The 26995-nt window shown below is 42.1% G+C and overlaps 1 protein-coding gene across 1 annotated transcript in view; it reads right to left on the bottom strand.

The window, feature by feature from the left end:
• Nucleotides 1-26995, bottom strand: part of PKNOX1 (PBX/knotted 1 homeobox 1) — a 284239-nt gene that overhangs the window by 169336 nt on the left and 87908 nt on the right. The gene's annotated exons all lie outside the window — the stretch shown is intronic.

The following is a 26995-nucleotide window of genomic DNA, read 5'->3' as shown; positions in this document are numbered from 1 at the left end:
TGGAGTATTATCTGTTAATCATTAACAAAGCAGAACCCACTACTTATATCCAAACACTTAACCTTTTGTGCTTATTGCTGTTAAATCAATTTTTTTAAAAAGCCTTTTCATGAACACCTCATTTGAGAGTCCCACTTAAGATGGAAGCATTATATGCACCTACCATGGAACCATCAAATACACCGCTACCCCGCTATAACGCAACCTGATATAACACGGGTTCGCATATAGCACAGTAGCAGCAGGGCTCTGGCAGCGCTTTAAACGGTCTGAGGCCCTTTAAGTCACCGCTGGAGCCCTGCTGCCACTACCCCAGAACTGCGGTAGCAGGACTCCGCTGGCGATTTTAAAGGGCCTGGGGCTCCCTGCGGCCGGAGCCCCGGGCTCTTTAAATCACCGCTGCAGCCCTGCCACCGATACCCTGATATAACGGCGTTTCACTGATAACGCGGTAGGGATTTTTGGCTCCCTATGACCACGTTCTATCGGGGTAGCGATGTATCCTAAATTCATCTTAATGGTCTAAGCTGGATTTCTTTCCATATTGCTTTAGGAGTCTGCCTTGTGCCATGACAAAGCTTCCATTCATGTTAGAGTGTGATGCATCAATGGACAGTCAGGGAAGGATTGTCCACCTGTTTGTTCAGTGCCCTGTAGAATAGGGTCTTTATCCTGGTTGAGAGCTGTGGGTACTATCCTAGTATAAAATGGTTCTATTACTAAACTTCATTGCTATCAGGACTCTGCTGAGATATTGCAGGAATGAAGGTAAATGGGCAGCCAATACTCTTAATAGTACGTTGTAGTACTCAATATTCCAAAGTGCTGTACAGTACCTTAGTCAATGCTCATTGTGCCATGTAGATAAAGCAAATATTCTCATTTTCAGATTGGAAAAACAGCCAGAGGGGTTATGGCTAGAATGAGGAGTCTAACTCCATTATTTGAATCCCTGCAGTAAGTGGTCTGATTTTTCAGAGGTGCTAAGCACTCACAGCTCTCCCTGGCTCCATTACTGAGCTGCAGAATCTCAGTGCGTCTGAAAATCAAGCCCCATGTTGGTACCTGAACATGAATGCAGGGGCTCAGCTGTAGACAATCAAGTTTGAAAGCTGCTTGCCAAGATTAGAATTCCAGAGTTACCTTAACCCTAGTTCATGGTGAGGGTTGTGGGTTTAAGTTCTAGTCCTGTGACTTACTGTATTTCATAATGTTTTTAGTGTCAGTGCTGTAGTTATTGGTGCTGTGTCACTCCTATTGGCCAGCCTGTGATGGATAGAAGCTGCTATCTCTGAATACTGATACGTAATAATAGTGTCAATATTGTAAGTGACATGGTCAGTGAAGTAAAGTTAACTCTGGTAGCTTACTGGAATTTCCTGTAGGACTGTTGAGCTAACTTCATAGGGGCTGTGCGAAGAGCCAAAGAAGGTAGGCCATACTTACAGGATGCGAGACTATCCTGGGAAGCAGTGACTCTGAAAGATTGAGGGTGAATAGTCAGCTGAACATGAGCTGCCAGTACAACACTGTGGCCAAAAAGCCTAATGCGATCCTTGGCTGCATGAACAGGGGAATCTTGAGTAGGAGTAGGGAGGTTATTTTACCTCTGTATTTGGCATTGGTATGCCTGGAATACTGTGTCCAGTTCTGGCGTCCACAATTCAAAAAAGGATGTTGATAAATTGGAGAGGGTTCAGAGACCCACGAGAATGATTGATTAAAAGATTAGAAAACATGCCTTATAGTGACAGACTCAAGAAGCTCAATCTATTTAGCATAACAAAAAGAGAAGGTTAAGGGGTGAGTAGATTACAGTCTGTAAGTGCCGACATAGAGAACAAATATTTAACAATGAACACTTCACTCTAGCAGAGAGAGAATCCAGTGGCTGGAAGTTGAAGCTAGACAAATTTAGATCGGAACTAAGATGTAAATTCTACAGTGAGTGTAATCATTCAGACAAATTACCAAGGGTCATGGTGGATTTTTCATCACTGACAATTTTTAAATCAAGATTGGAGGTTTTTCTGAAAGCTGTGCTCTAGAAAAATTTTGGGGGAAGTTCTATGGCCTGTGTTACACAAGAAGTCAGACTAGATAATCAGACTGGTCCCTTCTGGTCTTGGAATCTATTAATCATATTATCGTTAGAGACAGGTGCACAGGAAATGTGGTTGTCCCTAGTGGCTGCTACTTCTTTGGAGTCAGGTAGGTTCAGACATAATGGGCTTGTTTCAAGAAGGTGATGTAAATTTTGCATGTGTAGAAACTAAGAACTGTGTGCTAATGTGTTTAGTGATAGGGATGTCTCCAAGGGTCTGACAATTACAGTACCTTGTGTTTCTGCTGTCTGTTGTATTTATGTATTGTCTCCACATTAGCTTGTAACCCAACTCTTTGCTCTACAGTGCCTAGCACCACAGGGACCTGGCTTTTAGGTGCTACCGCAAGATTAGCAAGAATAATTATAATTAATACATAGGCTACCACAAATGGAACTATATACATACAACACTTCCTCAATCTCACATACACTAGTTCATACACTTGAATGATTGGCTTACCCACTCAAAGATGGGAGGAGAGTGCTGGAGTTACAAAGACAAATTGCAGGCAATGTTCCTTTAGTCAGATAATGTTAAATACAGAATGAGGCTTTTATTTTAGGAAGCTTGGACTGAAATATGAAAATAAGCTGAATTTCCTCTATTGAGAAAATGAAAAGGATGGTTGAAAAAGAATTACAAGGTCCCATAAAAGAAATGCGGCCCTATCTTGTTCCCATTGACCCCAGTGGAAGGAGGCTGAGGGACAGGGAGCTCATTGGCTGTCTGTGGTTGGAGAGTGATTTCATGGCACTGAGTTGTTCAAAACCAGGCCTCTTCATCAGCAGCCAACAAAATAGTTTATAGAAGTGTGAATGTGTTAACAGTCTTATGTAGTCACTGATGTGCCCCTAATGTTACTGAACTTTAGCCTTGAATCACTCTTAACCCCGCAGAAGAAATTGGTCCCACATACCATAGCATTTCAGGGGCACTACTGTAATCATTATCTGGGCACAGATCTATAGTTCAGGTTATGTGAAAAACAAACTAGAAATTGAGGCCCAGATCCTCAAAGGTATTTAGGAATCTTTGAGGAGCTGGACCTCTGCCTCTTGGTTACATATGAAAAAAGCCAGATCTCTTCCCTGCAAAATCACAGCAACTACTCAAGAGTATAGAATTAATTTTCTGAGACTCCAAAATGGCTCCTTTAAGAAAGACTTTTTGTTGTTGTTATTCCATATGATCTTAACAGAATAATGCAAACTCCTCAAACTTTGCATTTAGGTAAAGGTCACTGAACACTTGTGTGTGTTGACTGCTTTTTTTCCAGGATTAATGGTCACTTTTTGCCATTATTTTTTCTAATTTAAAGTGTTTTCTTCAGCCACCGCTGCAGGGCTGGCTCCAGGCACCAGCATTCCAAGCAGGTGCTTAAGGCAGCAATCTGCAAGGGGCAGCAGTCTGTGTGTTTTTGCCCCCAAGCAGCATGCCGAATTGCCACTGCAGACGGCGGGGGCAGTCCTTGTGCCGTTAGGGCAGCACGCACATTTCCGTGGTGGCAGCAATTCAGCAGCAGTTTCTGTCTTCAGCCGAAAGACAGAAATTGCGCCGCCATGGCCAGCTGAACATAGAAGCTGCCACCGAATTGCCACTGCCGTGGAAACGCATGTGCCGCCCTAATGGCACACAGACTGTCCCCGCCGTCCGCAGCGGCAATTCAGCGTGCTGTTTGGGGTGGCAAAAGCAGTAGAGCTGGCCCTGCACTGCTGAATAACATTCTACTTCAAGGGTGGATGTTATATCATGAGGAGAAAAAGTGAAAGAAAAAAATCTAACGTATCTTTTAAAAAAAAAATCTAATCTGGCACCACAAATACTAATATGCCTTAATAAACATAAATCATAAATTTAGATATTGTATGTTGTCACAATGGGGAGCATTAACAACATTGGTTTTCCTGAGTATGTTCCCAGACTTATATATTGGATAATCTCACCGGCTGTGTAATGTATTTTACCCAAAATTCCTATTCCTTGTTTTCAACCATAATTCCATCTTGATGTAATTTTGGTCTGGGAACACCAACAAATTTTCAAAACAGCATTGGCCTAGGAGATATACAGAAAGAGCCGTACACTAGTTGGCTGAAAGATATCCAATATACATTTTCATTACCAGAGATTTCTTGTGTCTGATTAAAAAGCGGGGCTGATATGTAAGAAATTCATAATTGCTAATAGTCTCTTCCAAAGTAGCACACTAAGCATATGCCTACAATGCACTTAGACAGCCACAGCTGGCCTTTGCCAGCTGACCTGGCTTCTTTGAGCTAGGGCTGTGGGGCTGTTTAACTGCAGTGTCTATCTCCAGGCTCATGCTGCAGCCTGAGCTCTGGGATATGCCCACCTCACAGGGTCCTACAATCCATGCTCTAGTCCTAGCTCAAATGTCTACACTGCAAATAAACAGCCCATTAGCCCAAGATCAGTGAGTCTGAGTCGACTAGCACAGGCCAGGTGTGAGTTTTTAACTGCAGTGTAGACATACCTTAAGGGAAGGCAGGCATGAAACAGCAAAGCATCTAATCTGAAGTGTGCTCATTAATCCATCCATTTCAGCATTACATTTCTGCAGACTTATTAGGAGCAGAGTATATTTTAAACTAAAGCTTATCATCACTGTTGAAACCCACTTGTTTTGTCAATGCAATGCAAACCTAGTTTTTTGTCCTGCATTTAAATAAGAATTGCAGTCCTGGAATCTTACATCAGCATGTTATCAAGATAGCAACTTCCTATTTGAGGTTTAGATAAATTTGTTATGTTTAGAGTCTCTTTCTTGGGTACCCTAATTCTCCTTTATGACTCAAATCTTTTACATTAAAGGGGAAAGGCTTTTTAATGGTCCACAACAGAAGAAAATTTAAGACAATGCATATGGACTTTTTACATTTAAAAAATGTTGGACTGATTTTCAAATGTCATAATCTAGCCAGCAGTTCATAGTGTCTCCTATGTAATATTTAGATTTACCTGCAACAATGATCCATACTGGGTGCAGGAACTACAATTCATTTAAAAAAGATTTTAATTTTAAAAAGTAACCAAATATCCTTTAAAATATATCCTTTATTTTCTACAGTCCAGGAACAACATTCACACAACCAGTTTCCTGAATACTTTGCCAAGGAAATCCACTAAGCTAAGTCCAAAATGCTTTTGTTTGGTGCGACTTCTAGCACGAACAGTAGAAATTTCAGAGAGTTCTCTTGTCTCTCCCCAAATCTGTCAAGTTTCTAGAGACAGAGAAGGTCTCTTTGTTTTAAATGCTGCATTCTTATCCTAACACCAGATAAGCTTTAGTTGTTAGGCCACAAGATGAAATTATGAAACATTGTTTCTGTTCTGACTTTTGCAACCAATTTCCTATGTTAAAGAGTCCCCGATGGCCCTTCTCACTTAATTTAAAACTAGTCCTGCAAGATTTGTAGTTGCTGATCAAAAATAGTCTCTCATCATGCAAGGCACTGCGATGCTCCGTGAACCCCTAAACCTTCCTCCTTTGGCTGGTTTCCAGGATCAGCCTTCTCCTCTTTGAATGATGTGTGCTTAACACTGGAGGTTCTGCAATTGAAAGATGGAGATTAACCTGGGCCCTTTGGCTTTGGGATGATGAGGGAAAGTCTTTTAGGTGAAAGGGTAACAGGTCAGAAACCTTAAGGAGCATGTTAGTCACACTGTGTAGCTTTGGCGAACAGTTTGGAGTGGTAATTATAAGCGTACTTTCCTCAAGTGGCAGACTGATTTAGGAATGCAGTGAAAATGAGAAAACAGAGAGGAGATGGGGAAGGTCCATTAGAGGTTGTATGTAAATCTTACCCCTTCAAAATTATCAGATGATCATCTATCCCTAATGCTGAGGTTTGAGGTCCCCTACGTGCCCCCTTTGGATTACAAGTGTTCATTGGGAAAGTATGGGCATTTGGGGTTTGATTTATGGGCTGTGTTGGTATTTTATTTCTGGAGTTAAATAAGGGGAATGCCAGAAAGGGGAGGGATGCATGAAGGTTGGGGGAAATGACTACAAGATATGGATACGGAAGCTTATAAACAGAAACTAAGCCATATTCAGGAACATAACACAATTAGAAATAAGGTAGACATTGACCACTCAGGGGTTCATGACTCCACACAGTTAAAGAATCACAATAATTTTGAGTTTTTCAATATGATAAGTAGTTATTCTCAGTGGCTCATCCTTTTAAATAGGGTTGGAAGTATTCGATTTTTATCCGTATATGTTGGTAAACACCAATTTCATGCTCTCCTCCAAACCCATGAAAAATTATTTCCATTATGATAATTGAAATTTACAGATAGGCAAAGTAAGCAAATGCTGCTTGAGAACTTATTAGAATTTGATTTTAAAGATATTTACTTTGTATATTTTGACACGTGATGTTGACAATTTGTGTTTTAGAGGTTCATGCTCAGTTTATATAGATCTAGCTCAAATGAAAATTAATTAAGGATAGACAAATGTCAGACAGTATTTGGGGAGTACTTGGTATCATCCATAATGCCACATAAAAAACAACTATTTCTTTTATCACCGCTTGACAAAGAGAAAGATTTGATACAATAGAGTGGAGCTTTCTTGTGTCAAGTCCTGTACCGTATGAACTATGGTCCCCAGTTCCTTCAATGGATAACTGCTCTTTACACCAGCCTAAGAGCAGCTGTGTGAGTTCATGGGATTAAATCTCCTTTTGAATTACTCAGAGGGACTAAGACGGGATGTCCATGGTCTCCTTTACAGTTTGCACTGGCCCTGGAGCTGTTCACACAGGATAAGAAACCATGAAACTTTCACAGAAATAAAACTTGAAGGAACACATCATAAAATAGTATTATAAGCAGACATAATATTTTTATCTAAACCAAATATTTTCTTAAAATTAGTATCTAAAGACTTTGGAAAAGCATATGGATTTAGAGTAAATTATCCCAAAGCTGAAATGCTAGCTATAAATTTGCCAGATTCTGAGAAGTCATCACTCCAGAAAACACTGGCTACAGATGGCAAAAAATTTTATAAGATACCTGGGCATTCAAATCTCAAACAACTTAGAAGAGCTCTAGGATTTAAAATGTCAAACTACTACTTCAGCAAATGAAAAAAAACAAATCTTGAGTGCTGGAGGAAGTATGCAATTTCTTGGTTGGGAAGAATAGCTACAGTAAAAATGAACATGTTGCCAAGGATATTTTTTTTGTTACAAAATCTTTCCATGATCATAACAGGAATATGGAAGATGTTAGAATTTATATGGAAGAAGAAAAGAAAACCAAGAGTGAATATAAATACTATGGACATCCATTTAACAGGGCAGACAGGCTGTTCCAAATATTCTGTGCTGGGGGTGGGCAAACTTTTTGTCTTGAGGGCCACATCGGGGAATAGAAATTGTATGGTGGGCCATGAATGCCCACAAAATTGGAGTTGGGGTGCAAGAGGGGGTGAGGGGTCTGGTTGGGGGTGCAGGCTCTGAGGTGTAGGAGAGTGCTCTGGGCTGGGACCAAGGGGTTTGGAGGGGGGAGAGGGGATCAGGGCTAGGGCAGGGGTGCAGATTTTGGCTGGGGGTGTGGGCTGTGGGGTAGGGCTGGGGATGAGAGGTCTAGTTGCAGGAGAGTGCTCCAGGCTGGGATTGAGGGGTTTGGAGCGCAGGAGTGGGATCACGACTGGGGCAGGGGGTTGGGGAATGGAGTGAGGCTCAGGAGTCCAGCTTCCGAGCGGTGCTTACCTCAAACGTCCCCTGGAAGCAGTGGCATGTCCCTTCTCCAGCTCCTATGTGGAGGTATGGCCAGGTGGCTCTACACACTACCCTATCTGTAGGCACCGCCTCTGTAGCTCCCATTGGAGCTCTGGAGGAGGACATTGGAGCACGTAGGAGCCGGAGCGGGGCCATGCTATGGTTTCTGGGAGCAGCGTGGCAAGGCCCCCGCCCCAGCTGGAGTGCTAGAGCAGCCTCCTGACCCAGCACCCCAGCTGGAGCGCCGGACCGGGGCAAGCTCCGGCCCCTGCTCTCCAGTGGAGCTCAGGGCTGGCTTAAAATGGCTCGCAGGCCAGATCTGACCCACAGACCGTAGTTTGCCCAACCCTGTTCTATGGTATTATCAAGACAGCCAGCTCAAAGCAGTAGTAGACTGGAGGTGCTCTAACCCAATCAAAATGGATTAGTAAAAAAATTCACACCCTCCAAACACTTATGCACATTATTTAGCAAAGGCTACTCTGTGGGATAGAACTAGATGCCTTATCTCCACTACACAGTTTAATCAACAAAACAGCGGAGGTGTACACACCGAAATGCTCCTCCTGCTGATGTAACTCCCCTGCTTTGCAGACACAATAAAACTACCTCGATGAGCAGCATAGAATTTTTTGTGACATAGAGTGACACAGCAACAGTGTAGACACCTTATTCGGTTATATCACCCTGACTGGCCTCCAGGAGGTGTCCCACAATGCCCATCATGACCACACTGGTCAGCAGTTTGAACTCTGCTGCTCTGAAGTCACACGGATATGTGGCCCTCCCACCTTCAAAGGCCCATGAATTTTTGAAATTCCTTTTCCTGTTAGCTTGACCTATACAGTTCACACAGCACCTTCCCAGCTGACTGTGCCAGCTTTATGCAGCAGGCGTGCTCACATGTGGAGCACACCGGAGCGGTTTGATCTCACGAGTATATGGGGAGAGGAGGCTGTGCAGTCGCAACTTTGCAACAGTCATAGGAATTTCAATACCTATAGGCTGATTGTTAGGGGCATGCAGGAGAAGGGGCACAAAAGGGATGCGCAGCAATGTAGTGCTAAAATCAAGGTGGTGAGGCAGGTGTGTGAGAAAGCAAGGGATGCCAACCATAGCTCTTGTACAGTGCTGAAGACACGCCGCTTCTATTAGGAGCTGCACGCTATGCTCGGCAGCAACCCCACCTCCATGTGGATACTTAGAGGGGACTGGAGGCAGTGGCCAGCGGACTCAACTCCGAGGAGGAAGTGGTGGCCATCAATTATTTCCTGCACATTACCAAGAGTCAGTCCTTCGTAGCAAGAAGTGATTAATGGCCCTGCACACTTACATCACCGAAAAGCCCATGGTGAACTTTCCAACTCCAAACTGATTTGCGACTGACTGGTAGCAGTCTGGAGTTGCCAGCTTCCACACAGCAATTGTCACTTGCTTTTCCACAGCCGCGGCAGCTCTCACTCTGGTATCCTTGCAGAGCAGGGGTAGGGCGAGTTCCAGGAACGTGGATTTGCACATCCGAAAGTTCTGCAGCCACTGCTCGTCATCTCATACATGCATCACGATGTGATCCCACCACTCAGTGCTTCTTTCTCAAGTCCAGTACCACTAGTCCACCATGGCAAACTGGTCTGTGAATGCCAGCAGCAATCTTCAATTATTTGTTTCCATGGCAGACCCCAGGGCAGGCACCACTGATTCACTTTCTGTTTCGCAGCTTATGAAATACTGCAAGACCTGCTGCCTTGTGTTCATAACACTCATCACCAGAATGATCAGCAGCTGAGGATCCATGCTCTCAGGTAGAGATGGTGGGTGCACAGTTTACAAGAGCTGTTGAAAAACTGCACAAAATGAAGTAGGAAACCCATGGAATGATCGAATGAAAGAACTGCATCAGTCCCATGATGCACCACTATCAGTTCCCAGAGCTCCCAGGGGCAGAGCGTGACAAATTGCATAGTGGGATAGCTACCCACGACGCAATGCTCTGTCAGTGCAAGAGCAACAACTGCGGACACGCTCAGCAGACACAAGGAGCATTATGTGGATGTGCTCCACTGATGTTATTAAAGAAGCTTATGATTGTTGACATAACTAAAGTCAACTTACTCTGTAGTGTAGACACAGCCTAAGAGGAGTTCTTTTCCCTTGCCAATTATACCCATTGCAAATAATCCAGATCTTAACTCAGATCACTAACCAGAGAGCTTTAAAGACCGGGAGAGCTATGGAATATGCATGGTTGGTCAGCTAGTCAGTAAAGAAAATTTCTAATTTATTTAGAGATCAAAACTGACTTTAACTGGTCTTATTTCCCATAGCATCCATAGCTTCAAATTAAACATTTCTCAACTTTCTAGAAAAGCTGTTTTATACAGAATGCTAATTTTAATAGAAGTGATGGTATTTGGTCAGTTAAGAAACAAAGTAATTATAACTTATTTATATCAATCTTTTCAGACAACTATCCAAAAACAAAAAGGAAACCTTCAAAACAAAAAATCCATATATTAAAAAATAACCTCCATTATAAAACCCTCAATCACTTCTATTTGTAATTTAACCAATACTTTCTTTACAATCCCTTTACATCAAAACAATTATAAATTTACTTTCACTTTTCAAACACCAACTATGTTTTACAAAAATATCTATAAACCTAATACCACTATTTATCACACCCATATAAACAAAATATAAAATAAAATACCTAAAACAATATAATCTCCTACATAAATATTTTAATTTATATCCAAATCAAGCAAATTAAAAAATCCTAAACAAAATTACAAAAAAAAACCCAAAAAAGCAAAAATAAGATAGCCCCTCAAAAAACCAATTATGACCGCAACAAATAATCTGACTTAAAATAAAAAAAAGCATTCCCCTAACTCCCAGCTCCCACAAATATATCCACTCTCAAATCATTTAGAAAAATAATCTTTTCAAAATTTTATTAAAAACTTTACAAAAACCCCCTCAACCCCACTACACAGACTTAAAAAAAAAATAAAACAAGAAAAATCCATAAGCCAATTAAAACAAGTTTTAGCTCAAGCTCCAGTCTTAACCTATCCAAAAATAAAACAGCCATTTATACTGCAATTAACTACAAAAAATCAAAACAAAGCTAAATCAAAACCATAATACAAAGCTCCAGTCCACAACTTATGCCTCTAAACTTTAAATAAAATAAAAAGAAAAAATTCCCTATTAAAAAAATCTTAGCACTAATATAAACTCTGCAATATTGAAAATATCTAATAAAATCATCATCAATATTGCTAAAACCCACCCCCATGCCAATAAAATATATACTCACAAGCAAGATCAACAATTTTTTCTTATATCATGATCAACCCCTCCCACCCAAATCCTCATTTCACTGAAAATGTCACTGATGAGACAGATATATCATTTAGCTAGCAATCATTCAAAACATGAATCAGCCCTCATAGCTGCCCTCCACTTTGAAAGGTCTGCATGGAGAGTCTTGAGATTAGCTAAGTGAAGTTTTAAGCTATTTTAAATCATGTACCAGTGTTGTTTTCTGAGAAGAATATGGAGCAGCACTTCAGAGTACGCCAGGGTCTCACTCCGGAGATGATATTATTATATGGCATAAGTAACTAGAAGCAAATTATGGAGCACATGGACAAGACAATGACTCAATGAAAGATGAGAAATGAAGAAATCATCCATTTGTTGTAAGGAAAGAGGAATCAGCTCTACACACCTCATTCATGAGTTTGTTCCTTCCCCAGTGCAGGTGAAGTAAATATTACTTGCATGAGTAAAGGTTTCAGCTCTAAGTGTATGTCACAGTGGAGCTCTCTGTTAAAAAATAGTGCTCAAGAAAGCTGTGGGCAATGAAATGGAAGCAGTAAATGAAGTTCTCTGCCTATAGGACAAACAGAATGCAATCAGCAGCAGTGTAAGCATCCACCTGCTCTCTCTCACTCCTGAGCTAGAGGGACCAGCCCTGAGCTGAGAAGGTATTTAATTCTCCATACCCATTCAACCCTTGGGCCTTTTACAGAGACTGTCAGCCAGCCAGCCTGCCAATTACTCTGGGATATTTTTGTGACACAGCAACCTGCCTTATTCACTAAGAAGCGAGCTGAGTTCCCTATATAACAGGATACTGATTGGAGAGTTAAAGTAACAAAGGCAAAAGGGTAGATTGCAGCTAGCCCCTGAGAAGGATTCAAAGGGATGGCTGATATTGCAATTCGTGTGCTCTCCTGAGCAGAAAGGCTTGTACTAGCTACTCAGAAGAGACAGGGAGAAGTTGGTGCTATGGCTGGATGAGGATGGGAGCATACCCTGCACCCCCTTAAGGGATGTTGTGATCACACAGTCATAGGTGCCGGACTTCCCCTCTTTTCCCTGGGTGCCCAACCCCACCCTCTGGCCCTGGCCCCACGCCCAGTCTATCCCTTCCCTAAAGGACTGTCCCCGCCCCACCCCCTCCTTCCCCATGGTTCAAACACCTTCCCCAAAGTCCCCGCCCCAACTCCACCTCCTCCCTGCCCTATTCCAAATCCTTCCCCAAATCCCCACCCTGTCCCCACCTCCTCCCCTGAGCATGCCACATTCCCACTCCTCCCCCTCCCTCCCGGAGCTTGCTACAGCTCTTTGGGGGAAGCCAGGTGGGAAACACTGGGAGGTAGGTGGAGGAGCGGGATGCGGTATGCTCAGAGGGCGAGGGGAGCTTGGCTGCCAGTGGGTGCAGAGCACCCACTAATTTTTCTCCATGGGTGCTTCAGCCCCGGAGCACACACGGAGTCGGTGCCTATGCACACAGTCTCTCCTGTGAGTCACTGAGGGCTGGTCTACACTATGGGGGAAAATCGATCTTAGATACGCAACTTCAGCTACGTGAGTAACATAGCTGAAGTCGAAGTATCTAAGATCGAATTACTCACCGTCCTCATGGCGGGGATCGATGTCTGCGGCTCCCGCTGTTGATTCCACAACTCCGTTCAGGTTGGTGGAGTTACGGAATCGATATAAGCGCCTTCGGGGATTGATATATCGCGTCTAGATGAGACGCGATATATCGATCCCCGAGCAATCGATTCCTACCCGCCAATACGGCGGGTAGTGAAGACGTACCCTGAGACACAATAGGAAGTATTCGTCTCTGCACTGCAGCCTCTTTGTGCCAGCTAGAAAACCCCCCTGGGAAGATATTCCTGACAGTAGGATTCCTCATCATAACATTCATTAGCTCTGCACCCCAGCTCCCAACCCTATCCTGAAGCCCTCAGGGCAGAGCATATTCTAAGGCAGGTGGAAATGGGAATGATTTGTGTCTATACCATGGTTGTTAACCAGCTGCAGAAGGCTCTTCAGGGCCATGGGCAAGGGTGCTGGAACAATCTGTATAATTGAGAGCTGAGAGCCATTGGACCGAACTGTAAACCCTGTATGTAATGGAAACCACTTCAAGCCAGAGGGTGCTGCTGCATCCCCTGCACCCCTAGTTCCAGCACCTCTGGTCATGGGCAGCCCCAGGCACAATTTCTAACCTGTGCTGATGGCTAGTTTAGTCTCAGAACTGAGTAGGTACCAGCCATTTCCCATCAATCCCAGGACCAGTGCAGGGAAGGGAAGAATCTGGCCCCAGCCTTCCTGGAGCTCCTGCTGGAGCAGTGAATACCTGCATCACCCCCAACCGAGGGCTGTACATTAATGAGCCCTTACCTTACAATTGAAGAGACCTGACAAAGGCATGGCCCTGTTATAATACAGTTCTGTCTCTCTCCCCCTCATTGCTATTTGTATAGTAACCACTGATTTCTAGGTCATCTGCTCATTGTCTAGTTAGTTACACTCACACTTACAGGCAAGCTCCAAGAGGATCCTTTGTTGGGTGGAATAAAGGAACCACATTTTCACTTCACTGCACTTTGTTCTGTTTCATTATTAGTTCAGCGTTCTCTGTGCAGCTAATTGAACTGATCATGGCAATAAAAAGTTTAGAGGTTGCACTTGTAATGATCCTATAAAATTCAGTACAAAACATTATTCTTGAAAATAGGTAAATTCAAGGCACAAAATTCATGGTGGATCCAGTGGGGATATTTGGATTAGAGGTTTTGCTCCTTTGAGCAGCAAACAACCAATATATGCCAAGATGTCTGCTAAATTATCTAGCAGAGCTCCACCAACCAGAAAGCACCTGTATCAGTTATTTAATCCAATCAGTGCTGCAGACTGTAATGTTAGGCAGGCAACTGCTCCTCCAACTGCTGGAGATGAAACATGCTGTGACCATCATTGCCATAAAGTCAGCTGAACCCTAATGGAAATTCCAGGTGAGAAATTTCAGTTGGTTCCAACTGGCAACTAAGTTTTGGAGCAATGCAATAGGTCTTGTAGTCTAGGGTTCCTTAAATGATCAGTTCCTGTAACTACCACCACCTCTCTCCTTCATGTCAGTCACCAAATAAACAAAGACCACACAATCCCTTCTCTCCACAGACAAATGTAAACAGGCAGAATTTGTAGCAAGAATGGAGGAAGAAAAAACACATTTACCAATTCAGCATCATCAAGATGCTCGCCTAGTCAGGAAACCACATAATCTTTTACTGTAGCTCTTGTCCTTTCTCGCCTCCTACTGCTTGTTGAACTCATCTGCATGCCTTGTCCAGTGAAGCTGTGAGCTCTTTGGGGTGGGGACTGTTTTTCTTTATGTTTTCACAGTGCCTAACAAAACAACCCCTCTCTCACCCATCTCTAGTCCTCATTGAGGACCTTAGGTGTTACCATAAATAGATCTAATAAGACTGTTCCTCCACTAGAAAGATACAGAAACAACTAGAAATCGAGATACCTGCTGAGGGGTTCTAATGAAGTCTATTGGAATTTCTGCTTGGAGTCCAAGACAAATCCATTTAGTATATACAGTCTAAGACAGTAACTTTTACTTTTACCTTCAGAGCCTCTGCCTTCCAGATGATGTGTAATTGTTCCTGGGCAAGGCTAGCTATATTCCAAAATGCTGTAATGGGCTTCTAGTGAAATGCTACCATTCTATATGTTTATGTAGGTAAATACTGTAGGAGAGTTCATATTAGAGATAGGCCAAAGAGAGAGTGTTTGGATCTAGAATAATTTTAGGCTAGAGTTTGAGCCTGTGACATTTGAGTTCAAGATGGTGGTAATCGGCCATTTTAGTGAAATTGTCACCATCTTCATCTGAAGCCAAGTTGGATTTAGAAAATAGGCCTCATCTAGTTTGGAATTCTTCCTAGAACCGAAATGGATGTCAGGCTTGGATCCAAGGATTTAAAATCTGGGCCCACATGCAGTAGTTATGATTGTAACAGTGTTTAAATCTTGCCTGTTTTTGACAGGAGCTGTGACTGGAAAACCACTAATAATTGAATTCTAATGACTGATGACATGCATTGTCTCTGAGAAAATATTCTTGGCGGAGGAGTATATGAGGTGATAAATAGCTTTTGAGATTGTCAAAAGCCTAGAAAAGCCCTTTATTGTAAACATAATCCCATCCCATGAAGGTCATCCCTATTTGGTGACAAAAAGTTAAAAAAACCCACAACCCAAGATATTTTGAACCAGGGACTATAAAAGTTTTGTGCTGCTGCCTTCTCTTGCTGTTCACTGATAACTGTTGAACACAACAGCTGTGTAGTAAGGGGAGTGAGGTAATTGGATGTAGATAATAGCCAATATGGATTTCAATGTCCTTTGTTAGATAATATAATGACTTAGTTAATGCACTGGACTTCTTAAATAAGCATAGGTCCTTTGCAAGCTATTAGTGCTTTGTATTCATGAGAAGTATGATACCTAAATATCACTTTTCCATGACATTTTAAACAGTGAGTAACAGACATAAAAAGAATTGTAGGGTCCTGTATTTTGCTTGCTAATAGATGCTGCTTTTACATAAAATTGAATGCATTTATTCATGCCATTTGGTAAAAAGAAGCCTCTGGTGTTGTGTAACAGAGAATAAAAGAACCTTGAAAAGACGAAAAATTGGAGAAGATGAGAGGCTTTCAGATTTGTTGCACTATTGCAGCTTCCTTTGGGAATGGATGGGGGCCTACACAAGGAGGAACAGAAAGGGACATTACCACCTTGAAGATAGAAAAATACACATTATAGTTACCACATTGCCTAAAACAGCATGTATTTCTATCAGGACTAAATATCTGCTGCTTTGTATACGCTGAATATTTAATTGGAATCATTTTGTAGCAAGCAGCATTGGCAGAGGGAAAAGCAAGTTTGCCAGGTATATGTTTTCTTTTCCTTCTCTTCCGTTCCATGCTAATTGACACATCTAATGTTCTTTAGACTTGGAGAATGAATTTTTAGAGGCAAAAAGTTTGGATGCAAATTTAACAGCTAAGAGTATTTCTCAGATGCTGTATTATGACTTCAAAATAGCATTGAGCCAAGATTTAGAGTGACCAACTGTTCCTGGTTTTCTGGATTGGTTCCTTTCTATTAGCATCTGTTCCTTAGGCTACGTCTTCACTACCCGCCGTATCGGCGGGTAGCAATCAATTTCAAGGGGATCGATATATCACGTCTCATCTAGACGCGATATATCGATCCCGGAACTCCACCAATCTGAACGGCGGTAGCGGAATCGACATGGGGAGCCTCGGACATCGATCCCGCGCTGTGAGGACGGTAGGTAATTCGACCTAAGATACTTCGACTTCAGCTACTTTATTCACATAACTGAAGTTGTGTATCTTAGATCGATTTCCCCCTGTAGTGTAGACCAGTCATTAATTAGGTGCAATATGTTCCTTACTTCTGCTTGCTAGGTTTAAGATGCAATGCTCAGTGACTGACACCAATTTCCTTTCACTCCCTGTCTACCGTGGACTCAATTAATTCTGAACAGGGAAAGGCATGTATGGCTGCACAAACTTCCTTTTGGACACACAGTAACACTTCACAAAGCTGATATCCCATTGCCACATTACTGCAAGTTACAGAGTGCATGGGCACTCACTCACACCTCCCTTTCCTGGGGCCAGCTGTGGAAAACAGGCCTCCACCATCTCCATGGCAGCTTGTAGAGGATGTAGGCTCTTTTGACCTTGCCCAGCAGGTCACCCTACTGCAACCTGGTTATTCTAGAATTCCCAGAGCTTGGTTGTGACTGAGAGAACTTGGCTTAGTTCTATAGGGCCTTTAGTATCCTAGGTGTGACAAATTGTAGGGCAGGGGCATCAGACACATTCTATGGGAGGTCCATATTTCATTTTGAAGAGGGGGCTGGCACCATGGCTACAAGTTTAGCATATGATATGGCTCCCAGCACACCAGAACTCACTGATGTCAATGGGAACTTTGCACAAGGACTGAGGGTAGAGCATGGCCTTTACTTAGTTACTATAGTTGGGCTCTGAATGGGCGCTCAAGCGAGAAGGTGCAAGAAACTTCTGGGTATAATCCCTCTGGGCACACCAGCATTACACTCTACTATCACCCTGTTAGTGCTAACTACCCAAAAGGGGCCAAGGAAGAGTTCTCCTCCCCAATCTCACCTCAGTGCAGACTCCAATGGGAAATCTTCCACAGAGAGCCACCCAGACTCTGTGGTGGCTCTATCATAATGAATACTTTTCTCTTCCACCACCTCTCTTTGAGCACTGGCAGGTGGAGCATTTAAAAGGGAGGTGATTCAGAGACAGCTGCTCCTCACCGGCTGTGCCAGCAGACTTCAGCGATTCATAGATTCCAAGGCCAGAAAGGACAATTGTGATAATCCAGTCTGACCTTCTTTGTAACACAGGCACAGAACTTCCCCAAAGTAATTAATTGAGAATAGCTTTTAGAAAAATAGCCAGTCTTGATTTAAAAATTGCCAGTGATGAAGAAACCCCCTCAGCCTAGGTAAAGTGCTCCAGTTGTTAATTATCCTCATTGTCAAAAATTTATGTCTTATATTCAGGCTGAATTTGTCTAGCTTCAACTTCCCGTCATTGGATCACGTTACACCTTTCTCGGTTAGATTGAATAGCCCATTATTAAACATTTGTGTTACATGTAGATATTTATAGAATGGGATCAAGTCTCCAGAGATTGGTTACAGATGACCAGAGCTTAACCGACTCTTTGTTAAGCTAAATAGATTGAGTTTCTTGAATCTATCCCTCATGGGTCTTCTCTGAACCCTCTCCAATTTATCAACATCTTTTTTGAATTGTGGGCTCCAGAACTGGACACAGTATTGTAGCCGTGGTTGCACGAGAGCCAAATACAGAAGTAAAATAACCTCACTATTCCAACTTGAGATTCCCCTCTTTATGCATCCCAGGATTGCATTAGCCCTTTTGGCCACAGAGTCACTGGGAACTCATGCTCAGCTGATTATCCACCATAACCCCAAAATCTTTTTCAGAGTCACTACTACTCAGGATAGAGTCCCCGATTCTGTAAGTATGTGCTACAGTCTTTGTTCCTAGATGTATACATTTACATTTAGCAGTATTAAAATGCATACTGTTTTCTTGTGCCCACTTTACCAAGCAATCCAGATCGCTTTGTGTCAGTAACCTCTCATCTTCATTATTTGCCACTACCCAAATTTTTGAGTCCTCTGCAAACTTTATCAGTGATGATTTTATGTTTTCTTCCAGGTCACCGATAAGCATGTTGAAGAGCATAGGGCCAAGAACTGATCCTTGTGGACCCTACTGAAAATGCAGCCACTCCATGACAATTTCTCATTTACAATTACAATTTGACACTTGTGAGTGAACAAGTTTTTAATCTATTTTATGTGTGCCATGATAATTCTATATCATTATTATGTTTTAATCAAAGTGTCATGCAGTACCAAGTCAAATGCCTTATAGAAGTCCAAGTATATTAACACAATGCTATTCCCTTTATCCACCAAATTTGTAATCTCATCGAAAAATATATCAAGTTGGTTTGACAGGAACTATTTTCTGTAAACCCATGTTGATTTGCATTGATTAAATTATCTTCCTTTAATTCTTTATCAGTTGAGTCTCATATCAGGTGCTCCATGATCTTGCCTGGGAGCAATATCTGGCAGATAGGCCACTAATTAGATGGCTCATCCCATTTACCCCTGTTAAAAATTGGCATAACATTAGCTTTCTTCCAGTCTTCTGGAACTTCCCCAATGTTCCAATACTTATTGAACATCAACATTCATGGGCCAGCGAGCTCCTCAGCCATCTGTTTTAACACCCTTGGATGCAAGTTGTCTGGACCTTCTGATTTTAAAAAGTTCAACTTTAGTAGCTTTGTTTAACATCCTCTAGTGATACTAATGGCATGGAAAAAGCATTATCATCACCATATCATGTGACTGTATCATCCATTTCCCCCAAACACACAACAGAAATGTTTATTGAACTCTTCTGCCTTTTCTGCATTATTACTGATAATTCTATCATTTCCAACTAGTAATGGACCAATATCATTGTCTGGATTCTTGTTGTTCTAATTAAAAACAAAACAAAAACCCTCTTATTGTCCTTAACTCTGCCAGCCATAGATTTTTCCTGATGTTCCTTTGCTTCCCTTGTCAATTTTCTATAATTTCTAACTTCTGATTTATATTAATTACTTTCAACTTTGCCTTTCTTCTATTTATTATATATTATTGTTATTTTTTAATAGCTGCCTTCACTTTCCTTCTAAACCAAGTTGTGTTTTTAACCAGCACAGCCTTCTTCCTCAGTTGTGAGATTGTGGATTTTTGGGCATCTAGTAAGGTATTATTAAATGATTTCTAATTATGATTCACATTTTTCTAATTAAATTCTTCCTCTCAGCTGACTCGGCCCATAATTGTTTGCAGCTTTGTGAAACTGATCCTTTTAAAGTACCTAGTATAGGAATCAGTCATCCTGTTCCCTAGTGTTAGTTGGTGGTCTGTACCAGGACACTGATCTGTAAACATTCAAGATCAATTTATTCTGAGCTATCAGTGACTCAGAAACAGATAATGACATACCTGACAGGATGGTGGGGGGGTGTAGAAGTACAGTAAAAAATGTTATTTTTATTCTTCCCCTTCTTCTGAACAGGGAGTGGGGAAGTCCATCAGTACTTGATTTATCTCCCCCTGCTCAATCCTCTTGATGGGGCTGAGTCAGAAGGAAGGCATAGGCACTAAGGCTCAGATCCTGAAAGTTTTTTAGATGCCTAACTTCTGTGGAAGTTAGGTGCCTAAATACCTCTGAGGATCTTGGCCTGAGAGCCTGGGACAGAAAAGATAGCGCTATGGAGCTAAGAACATTAGCTGGGTGTTTCTGTTAAAATAATCACCAGTTAAACAGTTATCATTGTTGACGTTTATAACATTGCCACTAGGCTTCAGAGCTAATGTAATGAACTGAAATAAATGGGGCCAAGTCACCGACTCTTTAGGATGATTGGTTCAAAATGTCTGTCTATTGTCTCAGGAAGTCTACATTGCATCAGTTCATACTGCAAACTCTGTCTTTACAACCAAGTGGGCTAATTTCTGTGTTGTTTTTATTGGTGATAGTTTACATTTTACAGAACCCTAGAATGACACAAGGATCAAATTAATACAGCAAAGAAGCTTCTTCCAGCCCACAGGCTCAGAATTTTACCTCCACAACATGGAGAGTGAAACATCTATTGTAACTCTCCAAGCCTATCGTGTCTGCTGTGGTTTGCACCTCCTGCACCCCACATGGGTGCTTGGCTGTTCCAAGTCTTGTGAGAAGCAGGGAGAACAGCCCTGGACTTGTTAGTGCAGTGCCTTTCCTGGGGTTTGTGTCCAGCATTCACGCTGACTGCAGCAGCATTAGATCTGGCTCACAACTGCCTGTGCCCTGGCCTCCAATGTCAGTTTATTTCAGTGGTAAATATATCTTCACCTCAAAAAAAACCCCAAAGACTATGAAGAATTTGTCCTCTTTTGTAACAATAGGCAGCCCATTGTTATTCGCTTTACAGCCTGTAAATACCATTCTTACTCTGCAAACACTGAATTCCTCTTACAAGTCATGCCACAGAATCCCCCTCCCTGTGAAATATGTCTTCAAAGATAACTATTATCTCTCTAGTTAAACTTTAACAACTAGGGATGAGGAGAGACCTTTGTCCCAGAGATAAGTTCAGAGGTGTTATAAGCTTATTACATTGTGAATAATATATTTAACCTCATTTATGAAAGAAGAAAAGGAAAAAAGTAACCTTATTGAGGTCTCCTCTGATGTTGATGATTGTTGTTATGGAAAAATAAGAACCTTCTCCCCCAAACTCTTTGGTACAAAGGGAAAGGAATAAAACAGAATTTATTTTAATCAAATTTAATACATTTTTAATGTGTTTGTAGCATTTACTTTATTTGCATGTATTTAGATCTTGGACATACACTGGGCCTGATTGCCATAAAGGGACTCAGAGCAGATATACAGATGCCTGCAATTCATTGCAGGTGCAGAGTGGAGGGGGCCATTATTTAAGGGTGCAACATTTGTCCCACAAAAACAAAGGATTAATTAAGCGATTTAGAAATAAAATGACTGGTTGCATAAAGTGCAAAAGAATAAACAAGCGGGAATGCCTGAACTTTTCAACTTACTAAAATGTGTGTTGCAAACGGAGGTTCTCCCTCAATCCATTCCCACTCTCAGATTCCTTCCTTGACTCAAGCTGTGAAGGCAAACCATAACTTATCTGAAACTCTGCTACATTTGTTCAGAACATATCGGCATTGTCAGTTTATATGTTATACTGAGCTGGTGAGCTTGGTTCAAATCCTAAAGTGAACACAGGTCCATCTCACAAAAAATATCCTCACTACACAATTGTCACCTTGTTTGACAGTCTCAGCAGAGAGGACCAGACTGAATAGGCATGGTGAATGAAATAGCCTTTCACATCCAGTGGAGCTGGTTATGTGTCAGTTATGGCGGAATGAAGGGGCAGTGTGTGGGAGCTTGCACGGCTACTGGACCTGTTATTTTCATTCTGAATTTTTTTAAATAAGGAACAACTCTTTTTGTTTGTTTCCTAAAGTTTTCATGATTTTTTTTAACAAAAATTTTTTGTCCCCCCCTTTGTCCTTTTTCCATTTTGCCACTTAAAAAGGAGGAGAGGGGGAAAATGGGGAGAGAAATATTTTAAAAAAGAAAAACTTTTCATTTAATCAAATGAATTATCTTGAAAAAAAATCAATGGGCCTGATCATCAGCAACTGTAAATCAGTTTATATCCATGGAGACAACAGAGCTAGGCCTATACCCACTGAGGATCTGCCCCTTACTGTACAGGGAGTGGCAACTATGACTAGGAAGAACAAAGTCCTTAAAAACAGCCTGGAAGAAGTAACATTTTAATTTACAACATGTGCATATAAACCTAATGATCTCGTCCTGCAGGTACTTTGTGTTTTAGACTTTTTGTCTTATATGCTCTAGAAATTTATTTCTCTAGCTCTGGATGGGTTACATTGGCCTCTCATTGCCTCATGGGACAGGTACAAAACATTTATGCACATAAAGGTGCTCTTATCTAGCACTGTTTCTCCACTTTGGTTAATCTTATACACCACTGCAATATTTGTTCTAGCAACCTGAGGTTGGGGGCCTAACAACTGAAGCTACCCACATGTGGGAGATCTGAGCAAAAGGTTGCAGAGTCACCATGGTCCTCTTAGTTCTGGTGGCTGGTTAAGGCACTGCATGAGTAGAATCAAAAGGAAACCATGGGCTTAGGGAGAGAGGAGGATTAAGTAGAGAGAAGATTGAAAAGGATTGTCAGGGTCAAGAATTCTCTATAGTGGCTAGAGCAAGTAGCGGAGAGCTAAGGTTCCGGGTTTCTATTCCTGGCTCTGCATCTGAATGGGGAAGTCCCTTAATTTTTCTGTCAGTTTACCAGTCTGTAAAAGAAAGGTGATAATCTTTCCCTAATTCACAGGGTATTGTGAATTTTACTTAATGTTTGTAGAGCACTCTGAGATTTGGAGATGGAAAGGGCTGTTGTAAGGGCAAAGTATGCGTGTGAAGGATGACACAATAAACAGAGAATTGTAAATCATTGGGAGAAAATTAAATCAGAGATTAGTTTTATGTGGTCATTCTTAACTGGAACATACTATATAAATACCTGTCATCTCACAGTAATACACACTTCATCACAGAGAGGTCTTAACTGCTCAACAGTCAAATCACCCATGAAAATACAAAGTGGTTATCACCTTGGCTTCGTGAAAAGACTGTTGCAACTTCAGCTGAGCCTTGATGCTGAGGGTGGTCCACAAAGCCTCCTTCAGGAAGTGAAAAATGAGCCATTTCTTCCCAATGAACAAATGGCTCAGAGATCAAAGGTCAGATCTTGCCAGTCTTCTGTGAGCTGAACTCCTATTGAAAGCAATGGGAGTTTTGAACATGGACGGTTTGCTGGATCAGGACCCAATTTAGCCATCCTGAGAAAATCGTAGTAGGCAATGATATAGACACAATCTTCAGAGGTGCTGAGTATCCTCCACTCTTACTGACTTCAACTTAGCTGCTCTGAAAATCAGGCCCTTAGAGCCAGATCTGGTGGCTGGCAGCCCCAGTGCAGAGCACTTGGAGGAGAATAGATTTAGCTGGTTCTCATAGGACTGCTGCTGATTTTTCCCCATTAATTTATAAAAGTCTTAACTCTGCTCCTCTCCCCCTTATTAGTCTAACCATCCGGTTGTTGGGCTTCCTGAGCTTGTCAACAATCCAGCAGAGGCAGCCGCAGTGACATCTGTTGTGAGCTAGCGCAAGAAAAAGTTGGTAGTATAAGAACCACAACTCTAAAGGTGGTACGGCGGACGAGCTCTTCAAGGCAGGATCTATTGGCAGATGCCCTAGAAAGTTGCTTGTGTCCTTGGAAATTAGGAGGACCCATTCGCATGGGAATTAAATTGGTAGGTTTAGGACTTGAGTAGCAGAGAGGTGTTGGGTGGGATTAAGGAGCATAAGCAGAGCTGTGTGGGGAAACTTGCACAACAGCTGCTCATGCGATGCCCTGTTCAAGCCAAAGCTGTTAGTCATCACTTCCCTGGCTACTAGATTTTTATTTGTTAGTTCAGTAGCACTATACGGGAACTGTACATACCAGTTTCCAGTAACTGAATTGTGCTAGACAAATAATCATATCCCTTGAGGACTGTCACCTTATAATTGTTAAACCTTGTTCCTCAGTGGCTTGATCCTACGCTCTGGACGCTAATGGGAGTTTTGCCATTGACTTCAGTGAAGGCAAGACCGAGCTCTAAGGCCCAGATTTTTAAAGGCATTTTGGCACTGAGATGCTCAGTGTGGCAGTGATTTCGAAGTTTCAATTTCATTTTCAAATGAGATGTAGGTACTGACTGACTGGGGCATTTTGGCTCATAAGTGCCTAAATCCCTTTTGAAAATGTGATTTAGGCCTGTGCATCAGTTAGGTGTTGCAGTATGGAGTGCTGCAACATCTAAACACCTTTACAAATCTGGGCCCCAGTCAGCAGATGTTTCTTGTGCATCCAGAGGCCCACAGCTTTGCTTACAATAGCCCTGGTTGGAGATGACCCTTTAATCCATTCCCTTTTTTTACCATGCATCCTTATTGTGCCACCTCCAGACCTTTCTTTCCTTACTTCCTCTTCAGTGTCAAAGGTTTCTTTCACTTTGCAAGGACACTTTGCTGAAATTTCCAAACATCAGTCTAGATCCACAGAGTCTAGTAGAACAAGCCTGATTAGCAATAAGCAGCCAAAAAGATCAGAGAACCAATATGGGAAGCAGAATGTATCATCTGATCAGGGTCAGGTGACACAGAAATAAAAATGCCTGGGTTGCTGACTCAACAGCTTCCACCATTCCTCATGTCAGCGGAGCTGCAATGGTGAAGAATTGCAGCTATGGAGATGGCAAAGCATAGACGTGTGAGACAGGCTGAAAGACCGTTGGGTCTGTGGAGTGGGAAAGAGTGCACCAGGAGTGAGCAGGGGAAGCGAATGGATGGGAAGTAAGGAGTGAGAGGGGCTGTGGGAGAGAAATTTTATTTTTTTAAAAAGTGATTACGTGAAGGGTTTCAGGTTAATTGCTTTCAAAATTTCATTTTAAGAAAGAAATGATCCTTTCCACAGCTTGAGTTACAAGGTTTTTTACAATGGAAAGGCAGACAGACCTGCCGGCGCTAATATTAGCAGGATCCAAACACTGCCACTAGACTAGGTTGTCAGCCTGCTGATTTGAAAAGCAGATTGAACTCGTTCTGTAGCCAGCTGGAAATTTGTTTAAAACACAACAAAAGAATTGGAAACATTGGAATGAGCAAAACAAATTTCAAAACCAAGATGGGAAAGTGAAATGTTAGTGGCTTTCATGCTGCATTGACTTGGCAATTTATTTGCATGTGCTCAGAACCCTTTCTACTGACTGCTATTCAGCTTAGTAATATCTGCTGAGCACTCCAGCCAGAGTGACCTGAACTTGGTCCATCAGGCATTTATTATGTATCCCCATGTCACTTTTCATCATGTGGGACTTTTTAACTGCTCTCTAGCTAATGTTAGTTAAGTCCAAACAGGAAATGTTAGGCAGGCTAACAGCAGATGAATAGTTGGCCAGTATGCCTGGCTATGAACTATCCAGAGCTCCAAAAACTGGTTTGCAGTGGATCAGCCTGTCAGATAGAGAATGTGTGTCTAACAGGGCACCTTAGCTCAGCATTAGTTAAGGGCACTTTGAAAGCACCCCTCACTCTGCTGCTGGGCCTGGCAGGCTTTGCAGGTCTTCCTAGAATGAGCACTACGGTGTGGAGCCATATGACTGGAGCAGCTGACCCCATATGGACTGATTGCCTGGGAAAATATTCTGTTGTTAGCAGCTGTGCTCTGAGCACACAGACTAGGGCACATATATTTTACTTTGATTGTATTTTTGCATTTTTTTGACAGCAGAAATGCCCCAGCTATCTTAATAGCAGAATTACCACTGATGGTCTGACAGAAAACTGATTTACTCAAGAAAGAAATATAGCTATATTCCAAATTCCTACTATTTAGCAGCTCCCCTTCGGGGACGGGGAAGATCTACTGTCTGTATCAGACCGGGCAGGGAGCATGGAGCTATGACATTTGGAAGGGGAAGAGTTTTCCTCAAAAGAATTATAGCGAGTTCTGGCTGAGACAGAATCCGTTCATATTTGCCAGACCCTCCCGATTCTAAGTTTCCCTTGTAAGAGAGAAAGTCCAGCATTACAAAAACATATGCAGATAGCAAGTGTGTGTGTGAGGCCTGTATACCAGCCAGTACAAGCATCACAGGTCCAGGTCCAGCTGGGAATATAACCTAGGGACCTTGATATCCAGCCCCCAGCTAGAACCACAAGCCTCCCATCTAGGGATTATGCCTTTTCACTCAAACTTTATATATTTTTTTCAGATATGTAATAGGATTATTAGGCTATTCTTAATTATAAATAGGATACAAGATATATACTTACAGTAACATATTATTAATATTAGTGTGAGTGTATCTAATTAGAAAGAACACAAATAAAACAAGGCATGACATAGGGTATATAAAATAACAACGGGCATAAAAATGGTAACCCAGGCATTACTGTTTACCCTCTATCATGCTACAAGAATGAGGAGCCAATCGATGAAACTGAAAAGCAGCAAAGGTGCTAAAAGGTAACATATTTTCACCGAACAGATAACTCACCTGGGGTACTAAACCAGGACAAGATGCTCGAGAAGTACAGGGACTGACCTTGGAGTCACAAGACATCCCAGAAATGCCAGGGAGGAGATGGGAGCCTGGTCTCCTCCCTTTACTCCCAGTGTACTGGCCTGCTGAGCTGACAGGCCACAGTGACTCAAGCTTGCTGAAGGGATGGTGCATCATCCCCTGTCCCTGTGTGGCTTGGTGCTCCATCCCACAGCTCCCCTGGGGCAGGGGATCAGACTTGGACTTAACAGAACAGTTGAGCCCTAAGCACATGACACTTATTGAATACTAGTTGGGAAGAATTTCACTCTCATGCAAAGAAAACCACTGGGAAAGGCCGTGAGCTGAAAACATAGGTCAGACTCCTGTGCATAACTGCACCACATGCCAATCCTCATTTCTTG

The sequence above is a fragment of the Gopherus flavomarginatus genome, chromosome 1 (assembly GCF_025201925.1).
Source record: "Gopherus flavomarginatus isolate rGopFla2 chromosome 1, rGopFla2.mat.asm, whole genome shotgun sequence".
NCBI classification, from domain to species: Eukaryota; Metazoa; Chordata; order Testudines; family Testudinidae; genus Gopherus; species Gopherus flavomarginatus.
The sequence above is the reverse complement of the archived record's forward strand: the minus strand, read 5'-3'. Positions and strand labels throughout refer to the sequence as shown.